The sequence below is a fragment of the Alligator mississippiensis genome, chromosome 2, assembly GCF_030867095.1.
Source record: "Alligator mississippiensis isolate rAllMis1 chromosome 2, rAllMis1, whole genome shotgun sequence".
In the NCBI taxonomy this organism is placed as follows: Eukaryota; Metazoa; Chordata; order Crocodylia; family Alligatoridae; genus Alligator; species Alligator mississippiensis.
Window position 1 is genome coordinate 305,332,353 of NC_081825.1, and position 12,880 is coordinate 305,345,232.

General features: G+C 46.4%; 1 non-coding gene across 1 annotated transcript; it reads left to right on the forward strand.

Moving 5' to 3' along the window:
* The first annotated feature begins 12,102 nt into the window (after positions 1-12,102).
* On the forward strand, positions 12,103-12,184 carry TRNAS-UGA (transfer RNA serine (anticodon UGA)). The gene has a single exon. It is a non-coding gene; the product is annotated as a tRNA-Ser (tRNA).
* Positions 12,185-12,880: the final 696 nt, after the last annotated feature.

The window sequence follows — 12,880 nt, forward strand, 5'->3', positions numbered from 1 at the left end:
CTGGTGCAACTCCCTGCAGGAATAGTGCACTTAAATCATCCCTCTCCATGGCTTATCCAACGTCCTCTTGAAAGCCCCCAATGAAGGAGATTCCACGACTTCCCGGGGTTTTCTGTTCTAGTGCCTCACTGCTCTGACAGTAAGGAAGTCTTTCCTGAGATCTGATCTAAATCTAGGTTGCTGCAATTTGAAGTCATTGCTAACTTCCTGCCCCCTGTAGCAAGGGAGGGAAATTATTTGCTCTCCTCTTTATGGCAAGCTTTCTGATATTTAAGTTGTGTCCTTCCATAATTGACTTTTTTCACAAGCTAAGCCTGCCTACTTCTCTCAATCTTTCCTTGTACAGCTAAGCATGCAACTTGTGCTGGAATTTGGCCAACTTCATGGTATTCACTGGATCAGCTTGACAATACAAAACTTAGCTGAACCTTGCAAAATCTGAATGTCATGTAACATAAACAGGCTCTGGAACGTTCTAGCAACTTTTCTCCATCATAGAAGTTTCTCCTTTAGATTTTCCTTTCTCCAAAGTGGAAATCATCACTTAGTGACCAGCTGGCCTTAGCATACTGAGACCAGAAGCACAGCTGTAATTCCCTTGACAATTATTTGCATGAATAATTGATTTTTTTGATTGAGTGGATGAAGTTGTATCTTTTCAGGTTTTCCTTGTGGAAACATTTTCTTTCAGGTCCAGCAAATATGTTCTGATCAGTCCTGAATGCAGTAGTTCATTTTTAAAATTAAATCTAGATGCATTTTAAACCCAAACTTAATTTGGGAGGAGACATTGGCAAATGTTATAGATTTTCATAGATTTCATAGATTGTAAGGCTGGAAGGGACATTGGAAGATCATCGGGTGCAGCCACCCGCACCAAGCAGGAAAGACAACTGGAGGCAGGTGACCCCAGCGAGGTGACTGTCTAGTCTCTTGAAGGTTTCCAGGGTCGGCGATTGCACCACCCCTGGAGGGAGCGTATTCCAGTCTGGACACCCTGACTCTGAAGACGTTTTTCCTAATGTTGAGCCTGAATTGGTCTTCCAGAAGCTTGTGTCCATTGCTCCTGGTTTTCCCCTCAGGTGCCCTGGTGAGCAGTTGCTCACCAAGCCCTTGATGTACTCCCCTAGTGTAGTGATAACCTGCTACCAGATCCCCTCCCAGCCTCCTTTTCTTCAGGTTGAAGTATCGCAGGTCCCTCAGCCTTTCCTTGAATGGCTTGCCGTGTATGACTCTGATCACATGGGTGGCTCTTTGGACTCTTTCAAGCTTGTCCACGTCCTTGTTAAAGTGCAGTGCCCAGAACGGGACGCAGTCCTCCAGCTGCAGTCTCACCCAAAGAATCGCCTCCTTGGTATTGCTGGAGATGCATCCATTGATTTATGCCAGAGTATTATTTACCCTACCGGCTACAGCATTGCACTGCCAGCTCATACTCTGGTCTGTTATTACCCCCAGGTCCCTTTCATTCATGGTGCTGGTCAGTTTGGTGCTGCCAAGCCTGTAGGTGTGTTGGGGGTCACTCGTCCTGAGTCGGAGCACTTCACATTTCTCGACATTGAACTTCGTCAGGTTCCAATCTGCCCAAGTTGCCAGCCTGTCTAGGTCTGCCTGTATCTGCAGCCTATCTGCAAGTGTGACCACGCTCCCCCATAATGTGGTGTCGTCCATGAACTTGGCCAGTGAGCTCTTCACCCCCACATCCAAACCATTAATAAAGATGTTGAAAAGCACTGGACTGAGCACTGACCCTTGCAGGACACCACTGCCCACTTCTCGCCAGGATGACACAGATCTGTTCACTATGACTCTCTGGGTCCTATCCTGCAGCCAGTTTCTCACCCACCTGACTGTCTCAGAGTCAGGCCCACAATCCTGCAATTTTCTCATGAGGACATTTTGGGATATTAGATCAAAGGCTTTTTGGAAGTCAAGGTATACGATGTCAATCTGCTCTCTCGTGTTGAGGTGGCGAGTTAGCTGCTCATAGAAGGAGATGAGGTCGGTAAGGCAAGACCTGCCCATGAAGAAGCCATGCTGGCTGTTGTTCAGGATCTTACCTTCTGCAAGTTTATCACAGATAGATGACTCCTTGATGAACTTTTCTAGGATTTTCCCTAGGATGGAAATATATATATATTTAAATTATTTAAAATACAAATTATTCATTGAATTCAACATAAATATACAACTATTTTGGTCCTCCCAGAACTCCTTTTTTATGCAAATAAATTAGTCATTGGCTATGCTTTACTGAGTTCTTTTCCTGATCAGTGACCACAATACCTCTAAGATTGAGTTGGTTTTGTACCCAAAGTGCTGGAAGCCTGATCTTTTAAGAGGCTTTTCCTCTGTGAGAGGAATCAGGACTAGGCTGCTGATTTTTTTTTTTTTTTTTTTTTTAATATCACGCTCCTTGCATTTGGAAGCTCTGCAGGAAAACACCATGCTGAGGTTTTATTTAAGCCTTGCCATTGCAACAATTCAATAAAGCAGTAGGATGCCTGACCACTTTAAAAGCCATTTTACATCTCATCCACTATGAGGATAAATTTTGAAAATTGTTTCTCTTATCTCCGAGGTGTCAGTGCACTAAGTGGACAGTGCACATTTAGCCTAACTGAAAGTAATGGAATAAAACTCTGCTTGCTGTTCTTCTCCTTGTGATGAGATTTCTCTACTGATACTCTCACTTCAGGAGATACAGTATAAATCCTTGGAATTATTATGCTCATACGGTTTTTCCTAACATCGTCTACTACCTCGACGTATTTTGATCCCATTAGTACTACTGCTGAGGCTCAGTGTTCATGCTTGTAAAGGGAGAAGTCTAACTTCACTGGTGATTAAACGAGTACAGTGCCTGAAACTAATAGGTGTACTATTGGGGTAACAAGTGGTCCTGTTCAAAAGGCCTGTGCATCACTTAGATCATGTTGAAAAAAAACAAGTTTTGGATTAGTCAGAGTATTGCCAGCAGATTGAGGACAGTGATTCTTCCCCTCTATTCAGCAGTGGGGAGGCCACATCTGGAGCCCAGTGTGCAGTGTTGGACCCCCCCCCCCACTGCAGAAAGGATGTGGACACATTGGAGATAGTCCAGTGGAGGGCAATGAAATGGTTGGAGGTCTGCGGGACATGACTTGTGAGAAGACACTGAGGGAACTGGGCTGATTTAGTCTGCAGAAGAGAAGAGCGAGGGGGGATTTGATAGCAGCCTTCAACTACCTGCAAGGTGGGTCCAAAGAGGATGGAGCTGGTCTGTTCTCAGTGGAGGCAAAAAAGAGAAGCCTACACCAAATGGAAAACTTGAATCATCACCAAAGAGGACTACTCAGCACTAGCCCATATCTGTGGGGAGCAGTCCAGAAAAGCCAAGGCAGCAACCGAACTCAGGCTAGCCACTGGAATCAAGGATAACAGAAAATAATTCTTCAGACATGTGGGAAGTTGGAGGAAAAACAAAAGCAACATTGGCCCCCTGTGAGATCAAACGGGGCAGCTAATGTCTGACGCCCAAGAAAAGGCAAATCTCCTAAATGATTACTTTGCATCAGTTTTCCACCCATCCAAGGGGGTCACACTCTCAGGAAGGGCACAAAGCAACCAGGGCTCAGGAGATGGGCCCACAGTTGATGTAAATCAAGTGAGAATACATCTCGAGGGGCTTGACATCCATAAGTCAGCGGGCCCGGATGGATTACACCCCAGAGTCTTAAAAGAGCTAGCAGACATCATAGCATGCTCTATGGGCAACATATTTGGAAGCTCATGGTGCTTGGGTGATGTACCAGGAGACTGGAAAAGAGCTAACATGGTCCCAGTCTTCAAGAAAGGGAGGAGCATTGTTCCAGGGAATTACAGACATATCAGTCTGACGTCCATCCCTGGAAAGATCTTGGAGAAAATTATCAAGGGATCCGTCTGCAACAGGCAAATGGAAGGCAACCTACTGAATGCCAGCTGACATGGTTTTATTACTGGAAGGTCTTGCCTGACCAACCTCATCTCCTTCTGTGACCAAGTGATGTGTTGTCTACACAAGGCATATGAGGTTGATGCCATTTATCTGGATTTCAAGAAGGCCTTTGACTTGGTCTCCCATGATGTCCTCATGGCCAGGCTGGGGAACTGTGGCCTCAACCATCTCATGATCCAATGGCTGAGAAACTGGCTCCGGGGTTGGACCCAAAGGGTACTAGTTGATGGGAACAAATCAACGTGGTGCAAGATCACCAGTGGAGTCCCCCAGGGCTCATTGCTCAGGCTGGTACCCTTCAATATCTTCATTAGTGTTGTCCATGAACTTTGCCAGTCTGCATCTGATGCCCGAATCCAGGTCATTAAACTATGGGGGAAAGCAGTCATGCTGGAGGACAGGCTGGAGATACAGGCTGACCTAGACACACTTGCAAAGTGGGCAGACAACAACCTGATGGCATTCAAAGTAGAGAAATGCAGGGTACTCCACCTTGGGATAAAAAAAAACAAACAAAACCTAGCATCATACTTATAGGCTCAGAAGTGCTACGCTTCTTAGCATTGTGACTGAAAGGGACTTGGGGGGGGGGGGGGTCTTGATTGACCACAAGATGAACATGAGCCACCAAGGTGATGCTGTGGCCAGGAGAGCATACCAAACTCTGGCATGCATGTACTGATGCATCTTGAGCAAAACCAGGGGTATCATCCTCCTGTTTTACTTGACCTGAGCGAGGCAGAAGCTGGAGTTTTGGGCCCCCCATGTCAGGAAGGATGTGGATAAGCTTGAGAGAGTCCAGAGGAGAACCACCCATATGATCAAAGGCCAATAGAGCAAGCCTTACGAGGAAAGGCTGATGGACATGGGACTCTTAAGCCTGTTGAAGACAAGGCTCAGCGGGGATTTGGTGGCTGTGTTGGCAGCACAGGAGCCCCAGCCCAGGGCAGGGGTGCCACAGGCCTTCCCTCCTTCTCCCCTAGTCTGTATCAAGGCCAGATTCAGGCAGGATGGGGGCAGCTGGGCTCCCCCTTTTCCAGGGCTGGAGGGAGCAGTGGGCTGCAGGTCAGGAGTGAGGGGCTCTGGTAGGGTTGGGGGTGCTGTGACTTCAGAGTGAGGGGCACCGGCGGGGCAGGAGGCTGTGGGTCAGGGTTGCAGGGAAGCAGCAGGTATGGGGGCTGTGGGTTGGGCGTGAGGGGCACCAGGCAGATTAGGGGGCTTTGGGTCAGGAGCGCAGGGCACTGGCAACACCATGGGGCTGCGGGTTGGGAGTGAGGGGCACCCTCCCCCCCCCCCAACACACACAGGTGCCCTGTTTTTTTAGAACTGGAAATATGGTAATCCTAGCTAAATGCAACCAGTGTAAAATGAAATAGATGAATTAAATGAATAAGCCTATTCTATGCTTGTTCCTTTATCCCCACCCTGTATCCTCCAAAGGTTACCAGTCAGGTAAGTGAGCGTGCCTCGGTTGACTGGGTGGGTTAACTCATGGCTTTGTCTCTTATCAGGAGGAGGGGAGTACCCTAGCAATGGGCCAAACATTAGCTTGATGAGGGGTACACCTGGTGCTATTTCATGACTGTCTCTGAAGCATCGCTTTCCAACACAACCAACAGCCTCCAAAAACGATAGCTTAACATACTGTGAGTTACTGTAAGTACATTATCTGATGTTGGAGCAGAAATGAGGACAAAATTAACTCAGTTCTTCTAGGCAATAGAAACTTCCCGCCCCCTCCAGTACGCCCCACTAGAAATCCCTGCATGTTTCGTGATGGTGTTATCTTATTTTAAAGCAATACTCTCTCTTAGGTCCTGCTAACATTTACTGACTCTTTCGTCACGTTTCCATCTGCATAATCCTTTTCTTCATGAACCGAAGTCCATTTTGCTTCATCGCACGGTTGTCAAAATAATGTCAGTATCTCGACAAAGTGAGTGCCAGAACGGTTTCTTTTTCCGCTGGCGTGTAGAGCTATTGTACTCTGAGATGTTTCTGAATAGGTCACCGGTTTCTTTCAGACAGAAGCAGAGTTCGCTGTAGTTACCCCGTCTGTTTTTACATAAACCTGACAGGTTGATTATAGCAACTCCTTATTACAGAGGTGCCATTCACACCATGGGAGGTAGGCTGTGCAAGCACTGGCATTGTAAACCTCACTTTCCAGGGTTTGGTAACTTGGTTATGATACAAAAGGCTGACTCCTGGCCTGATGCACAAGGCTGTAGTTTGAGAGTAAATGTCTGCTCTCCCCTCTTCTGTCTCTTGTGGCAGGGATGCTATTTCTGACAGCCCTGCTGTACTTGCTCGGGGAGTGCTACGCTGAGGCGACAGAGCTGAACACGTTTCTATTAGAAAAGGCAGTTCTAGTGAAATGTTTCACAAAATCATGTTGACCTCTGTGAACGTTCATCGTGGAGGGGGGAATGGGATGGGGATGACAATGTTAAAATTTCTGTTATATTAAGAGTGAAACATTTCACTGTTTTTTGGTAACATTTTCTTGAACATCTTAATTTTGCATTGTGGGGATTAACATTAGAAAGTTAAAACTAAAATTGTACATTTTGGTTGAGCCAAGTAGACTTCCTCCAGAGGTTCAGTTGCAGGGAACTTTTATATTTGGAGGTTGCATGCTGAATTAAAACTTTGAAATCATGAAATCTTCTTTGAAGTGGATTTTTTTTTTCTTTTCCACCTACCTCTTTAGTGAACCATGAAAAAAATGAGTGAACCTGAGTGCAAATTTCAGACTTCGGTCCAATAAGAATAACACATGGAGTGTAAGAAACTGGCTTTCCACCAATGTCAGGGCTGCACTCAGTCCTAAAATATTTTGATTGGATATTAGGAAAAAATGTCTTCAGTGCTAGAACAAGGAAGCCATGGAATAGATGCCCGGGGAAGCTGTGGACTCTCCGTCACTGGAGGTGTCAAGAAGAGTTTGGACAGCCCCTGGTCAGGGATGATCTAGGTGTAGCGCTGCCTGTGCTTTACTGTGGGGATTTCCCATACTTCTGGGCTTTGCTGGTTGCTACATGGGGTGGGAAGGATTTTCCCCCTGAACTGAAATCCAGTTTCCTGCACAGAAAGTCATTCCCCTGTGCTCAGCATCAGGCCAATGCTATATTTGGGGTCATGGAGGAATAGTCCCCTATGATCTGATTGATATGTATTGTGGGGTTTTTACCTTCCTTTGCAGCAGGGGGTATGACCCTCTTCTTTGGATTTCTTGAGTATATTTTAATAACCTTTGCAGCAGGACATCCACCACCTTGTTCCCCCTTGCTTTATCTGCATCCAGTTTAGGTGTTATGTCTTGTGTTTTCCAGGCTTGACTGTAGTTTTGTGAATAGTTTAGACAATAGATTTGTACAGGATGGTTTGGATAGGGATGATCAGACTCAATGATCTCATAGGTCCCTTCCAATCCTAACATCTATGAAACGATGAAACTATGATCCTGCCTCAGGCACAGGTTGGACTAGATGTGATCTCTGAGGGTCCCGAGCCCTGCTTTCTTATGATTCAGTGATGTCAGAAATAGAAATAACTCTATTAACATTAAAAGTGCATGAAGCACAATCTGGGTAAGGACAATGAGCTGCTAAGTCAATCCCCCACTGAATATCCTAACTCTTCTCTTTCCAGTGGAGCCCTGGCTGATTACTCAAATGCAGAGATCTTGAATTGTGTCTTCCTTGTCCAACTTAAAAAAAATACAAAAAACAGCTGGGGACATAGTTACTGAATGTCACAGAAGCTGTTGTGAGCAACATCTGTTTATGAACAAAGGCGAAGGAGGGGTAAATTCTCCACTGATTTTTTTTTTCAGTGTTTCTTCCATTTTCTCCCTTCTGATATTGACTTTTGCAAAAGCAAGCATTTCTTTCTCTCCTCTTCCATATCATTCATTCAGAGTCCAGAGATCTTTGTCAATATACATGCACCATGCAACTTTTCCATTAACCCCTTGAATTTGGGATATACAGAATGGATGGGTTAGGGCACTAATAGGAGGAGGTAAACTCTGATAAGCTGAGCACCGGCATGCAAACACACCATCCCTTGCTGTAATGATGCCTGGCATGAGTTACAGCTTCCCTGTTTTCATACAGTTTACCACTTCCGTGTCTTCTTTTGAGGAACACAGGGTAGCATATAAGGTTTTGTTCAGACTGCCCAGAGGTGGGTTAGGTACATCTTAACCCTATTATGAAACTCAAAACACATTAGGGAAAAAAATGGAAAAGGAACTCTTCAGTAGAGATAATTCAAGCTACTCCTATATCTGCTATCTGCATGCAAAAAAAACCCCTTTTATCTGGGTTTATACAAACTGGATTTGTTTGCTAGGTTGAGGTTCTAAGTTTGAGGTTATAAGGTTTTGTTTCATCATGAGCTCTATAATGTCTAGTTGCAAGCCTTTGCACAGCTGGAAGTTGGGTTATAGAACATAGGCCTCCACTGTCTTCCCATAATTCCTGGGGGCTAAATGTTCCTGCCTTTCTACCCGCTCGCTTGCACTCCCTTACTACATACCACAAACCGTTTCCATATATATACCTTAGAAGCCTTCTCTATCTTTGGTGAGTTGATGTACACTGTGCGTGAAGATCCTTGCCCCTGGGTGCTGGTAAGTGGTCAGAGCTGTACACCCAGCTGTTGATGTGGATCCAGGTAGGACTGGGGTTTTGGGAGCTGCATCAAAAATCATTGCCTCTCAGAAGGTTTGTCTACATGTGCATTTATGCGGCTTAAATTTACTGTGCAGTAAACAGGAAGAGGCCGGCACCTACAAGCGCAGGCATTAAAGCGCATTAACACTGTACGTGGACTGACTTGGGACTAAAGTTACTCCACATACTAAAGTTAGTCCCAAGTCATTTCACATGCACAGTGTTACTGCACAGTAAAGTGTTTACATGTGCATTACTGCACAGTAACTAATCAGGGATAAATTTGATACCTGCATGATGCAGGCATCAAATATCTGCTCAAGTCGGCATAAGTTGCCATATTTATTGAGCAGTATAGGCATGCACATATAGATGTGTGCCCATACTGCACAGTAATTTTGGTTACTGCACAGTAAATAGACATATGTAGACATGCCCAGTCTCTCTCTACCATGGTAGTGAAGAAGGGGTCAAAGAGATGGCAGCTCAATTTGCGGAGAGAATAAAGACTTGCTAAAGAGCCACTGCAAGGAGAAAGGGGCCAGCGATATGACCAACAGGCCCAGTGCACCCCACCCTACAATGAGGAGTCTGGCTGGCACTGCCAGCATGACAGGCTTTGAGTAGGGCTCATCTGATCATTAAACCCAGGGCTGAGGGAACAACAGAGATGGCAAACCTGAATCACAGAGTCTTGTATGGTCCCCCACTGGAAACAGAAGTGAGAGACCCTGAGGAGGCCTCAGAATTGGGGGAGAAATGAGTCAGTGCTGAGATATGGAGCTTGTGGGAAGAAACAAAATAAGTAAACTCTCCCACTCCAGGAAATGTGTGAATACAAGGCAAGAGAAATCAGTCCTTGTAAATATATACCGATTTTAAAGTTATTCATTGAAATCATTCTGCTTTTCTGTGAAGTATAGGCTCTCATACTGGAATCCAAATGCAGATAAAAGGGACAATAACAATTAAGAGTTAGTGTTGGTTTAGCACAGGAAGGGTGCTCCACTCTTTATAGCACACCAAAATAAAGATAGGCCAACTCCTGCTGAGAGATGCAGGGAGGATGGGATGTCCTGGAGCAGAGCGGGCAGGGAATGAGCTGTTCATAGAGCTGGGGGACAAGCCTCCTTTGCTAGAGGCTTCCAAGAAGGGCATTTGTCTGTTGAAATAGCACATCCTTGCACCTGTACAGGTCTCTTCCAGCCCTGCGAGTCTATGCTGGTTTCCATATGTAGTTACCAACTTGCCCCTGGAGTGCCTTGGGGCAGAAAGGGTTCTCCAGGTGAACATGAATCGAGAGGGGGTGGCTTGGGTTGGTGAAAGGGGAAAGGGATGCATCTGCCCTGAGTAGGAGCCAGGGGTGAGAAATGCACAGACAGAGCAAGGAGCTTGTTGATAGAAGGGGCATCCTCTCTGGCCTCTTTAATGCAGCCCAAGGGATCTGATCTCATCATTAGCTGTGATTGGAGACATATGAACTGGTGACATGTGGGGCAGGAATATTTGCTTAACATCCTAACTCTTGTCTGCCATCTCATGCAGAGTTTTGTTTTATTACTGTGACCTGGGCTTAATCTGGAGATTCATTTAAACCAGGCAAAGCTTCATTCTCTACATACATATTAGAGAGAACTGATTGAATCATCACCCAGGGGTCAGAAGTCCAAAGTTGTCATCTGACATGGGACTCTCATCACCAGTGTAGGCTCCTTAATAGCCTGTTTTGCTCCATCTGAATGCAGGGCAAATGTTTGCCATTCTTCGGCTCTTTGACCGAGGTCTGAGTTAACTTTCAGTTGGTACCGACTGCTGAATGCCATGGAGGGGTGACTGAGAGGTCTGCAGGAGCTTGGACCAGCTCTTGGCACTCACAGCCTTTGCAGAACAAGACGGTGTGTTAGCACATAGAGCAAAGCATGGGATGATATTATTTCAAAACAGAAAATAGCTCATAAGCATGCTCCCAGGTTTGAATCTTACGCTCTCTTATAAGTGAATTTGGATGAGCAGCCCACTAGCATTATGGGGACAGAGCAGGACCATTATACTTTCTTTTAACTTTTAGGACTAACTTCAGGCCCAGTCTGCCCTCCAGAGACTGTTGCCTGTTCCTCAAATCTGGGGATCTCTCCGGTCTCAAAACCCTGCCCCATTCACTGCATTGCTCTCTGCCTCTTTGACACTGGTGAAGTCTATCTATTTTATGTGGTGATTTCATTTCTCTCAGCTATAGGTGGATTACCCAAAGATCTCACCTGTGTGGTAAAGAGATAGATTTGGTCATTAATGATAATGGCAATTTTCCCCTTTTGTAATAGTTTGGTGCATGTATGTCTCAGGGACATTGAGCTCTAAGTCTTGTGATTTGAGCCTTCTTCCAGCCCCTGACAATCTATGAAACTATGAATGTTGTAAGGGACCTTGTAGATCATGGGGTCCAGCCCCCTTCACGAGGCAGGAAAAGACAATGGTGGCCAAGTAACCCCAACAAGGTGCCTGTTCAGTCTCCTTTTGAAGTTTTCCAGGGAAGGTGACTGTGGAATAAACTCCCTGCAGAGGTGTTGCTGTCTGGACACCCTGACTGTGAAGCAGTTTTCTTGGAATTGAGCCTGAAGCGGCCTTCCAGGAGTTTGCACCCATTGCTCCTGGTCTTTCCTGGGGCTGCCTTGATGAACAGCTGTTCACTGAGCTCCTGATGCACTCCTCTGATACAGTGGTAAGACGCTACCAAGTCCCCTTTCAGCCTTCTCTTCTGTAGGCTGAAGAGGCCCAGGTCCCTCGGCCTCTCCTTGTATGGCTTGTCTTGCAAGTTCCTGATCATGCAGGTGGCTCTTCTCTGCACCCTCCAGTTTTTCCACGTCCTTGTTGAAGTGCAGCACCCAGAACTGGACGCAGTCCTCCAGCTGCCATCTCACCAGTGCAGAGTACAGCGGGAGTATCATGTCCTTAGTTTTGCAAGAGATGCAACAGTTAATGCATGCCAGCGTGTTGTTTGTACTGCTGGCCATAGCATCGTACGGACAGCTCATGTTCATGCGATGGTCGATCACTCCCCTGGGTCCCCTTCAGCCGTGGTGCAAGTCAAATTGTTGCCACCAAGCCTGTAGGTATGGTGGGGATTGTTTGCCCCCAGATGCAGCACCTGACACTTCTGAGTGTTGAACTTCATCTGGTTTCGGTCCGCCCACCTCTCCAGCCTGTCCAGGTCCGCCTGTATCTGCGACCTATCTTTTGGCATGACCACACTCCCTCATAACTTGGTGTTGTTTGTGAACTTGGCCAGTGAGCTTTTCAAGCGCACATCCAAATCATTAATAAAGATGCTAATCATTAATGAAGATGCTAATACGCTGTACCAACTGAGCCAGTTGGGCTGCTGAAACTCTTAATCTCAGGGTCATGGGTTCAAGTCCCATGTTGGGTCCCCATTCCTTAGCAGCAGCAATGGCCGAGTGGTTAAGGTGTTGGACTTGAAATCCAATGGGGTTTCCCCGCGCAGGTTCGATCCCTGCTTGCTGCGGCATTACAGGGCTGATTTTTTCACTTTGTTCAAGTTTGTGGATGATACTAAATTGTGGGGTGAAGGGCACACTCCAGAGGGTAGGGAACAATTGCAGGCAGACCTGGGCAGGTTACAAAAGTGGGCAGTACACAATAGGATCCAGTACAAGGACAAGTGCAGAGTGCTGTGCCTAGGGTGCAAAAATATCCAGCGCGTCTACTGGCTGGGAAGTGACCCTCTCAGAAGCAGAAAGGGATGTCGGAGTCCTAGTGGACTCCAAGATGAACACAATTGGTCAGTGTGATGAAATCATCAGCAAAGCTAACTGCACTTTATCATGCATCAGCAGGTGCATGACGAATAGATCCAAGGAGGTGATACTTCCCCTCTATGTGGCGTTGGTCAGGCCGCAGGTGGAGTACTGCGTCCAGTTTTGGGTGCTGCACTTCAAGAAGGATGTTGATAGACTCGAGAGGGTCCAGAGGAGGCCACTTGTAGGGTTAGGGGCTTGCAGGAAAAGCCCTATGAGGAGAGACTGAGGGACCTGGACCTCTTCAGCCTCCACAAGAGAAGGCTGAGAGGGGATCCTGTGGCTGCCTACAAATTCATCAGAGGGGCGCTTCAAGGGATAGGAGATGCTCTCTTCACCAGGTCACCTCTTGGGATAACAAGGAACAATGGTCACAAAATGACAGAGAACAGATTTAGGCTGGA